This window comes from Echinops telfairi, unplaced genomic scaffold (assembly GCF_000313985.2).
Source record: "Echinops telfairi isolate 266 unplaced genomic scaffold, ASM31398v2 ScPeMD7_7427;HRSCAF=8465, whole genome shotgun sequence".
NCBI lineage: Eukaryota > Metazoa > Chordata > Mammalia > Afrosoricida > Tenrecidae > Echinops > Echinops telfairi.
In genome coordinates, this window is record NW_022111327.1 from 15,763,510 (window position 1) to 15,765,196 (window position 1,687).

A 1,687-nucleotide genomic window follows, 5' to 3' on the forward strand; every position below is an offset into this window, starting at 1 on the left:
CAGGACCAGTGGTGAGAGTGGCGATGCCTGGAGGGTGGAGGGAATGTGGGGTGGAAAGGGGGAACCGATTACAAGAGTCTACGTATAGCCTCCTCCCTGGGGGATGGACAGCAGAGAAGAGGGTGGGGAGAGACATCGGACAATGTAACATATGACAAAATAATAATGATTGATGAATTATGAAGGGTTCATGAGGGAGGGTGGAGTGGGGAGAGGGGGCGAAATGAGGAGCCGATATTAAGGGCTCGAGTAGAAGGCAAATGTTTTGAGAATGATGATGACAACAAATGTACATATGTGCTTGACACAATGGATGCACATACATCCATTGATTGTGATAAGAATTGTATGAGCCCTCAATAAAATGATTAAAAAGAAAGAAAGAAAACCCGTGTAGCAGCTGGAGCCATAGGGATGCTAGTGACTAAATAGCCTGAGAAAGTAACTAAACATGCTCAGAGTCATTTACTTATGGGGTGTATAGAATGATTATGCATCGAAATTGACTCAGTGGCAATGAGTTTGGTTTGAGATAGATTGGTTTGTCCAAGCATATTTAAAATCTAAGCATATGGATAGAATTTCCAAATGAGTTGTTGGGTAGGCACTGTGGGGAAGACGGAAGTAATTTAAAGTGAGAATACAGAGACTTAGACTATGGTCCCAGTTGTTCTTGTTAGGTGTCATTAAGATGGGTCCTGCAATATCCTTATAATTGTTCTTATGCCCGAGCCCATTGTTGCAGCCACTGTTGTCAATCTATCTAGTTGACATCCTTCCCCTTTTTAGCTGTCCTTCCACTTTACCAAGCATGATGTCATTCTCCAGAGACTGGTCTCTCTTGACAACATGTACCAAGTATGTACGAAAAAATCTTGCCATCCTTGCCTCTATAGAGCACTCTGGCTATACTTCTTCCAAGACAAATTTGTTGTTCTTTTGGCAGATCATGGTACTTTCAATAACCTTCTCCAGCATCACAATTCAAATGCATCAATTCTTTACAGTTTTCCTTATTCAGTATTCAACTTTCACATGCATATGAAGTCATGGAAAATACCCTGTCTTGAGTGAGGGACACCATAGTCCTCAAAATAACAGCCTTGCTTTTCAATTCTCTAAAGAGGTCTTGTGCAGCAGAATTACCTACTGCAATGGGTCTTTTGATCTGCTGCCTGCTCCTTCCATGAGCATTAATTGTGGATCCAAGAAAGACAAAAGCCTTGACAACTTCAACTTTTTCTCCATTTTTCATGATGTTAACTTATGGGTCCAGTTGTGAGGATTTTGATCTTCTTTACAGTGCGCTGTCTGCACTCCTTGATTTTCATCAGCAAGGACTTCAAATCCTCCTTACTTTAGCAAGCAAGGTTGTGTCATCTCCGCAACAGAGATTGTTAGTGAGCCTTTCTCTGATCCCAATACCACATTCTTCTTTATATAAGCCAGCTACTTTGATTACTTGCTCAGCATGCAGATTGATGGATGCAACCCTGACACACACCCTTCCTGATTTTTTTAATCGTTTTTATTAGGGGCTCATACAGCTCTTATCACAATCCATACATACATCAGTTGTGTAAGGCATATTTGTACATTCATTGCCCCCATCATTCTCAAAACATTTGCTCTCCACTTAAGCCCCTGGCATCAGCTCCTCATTTTATCCCTTCCCTCCCTGCTCGCC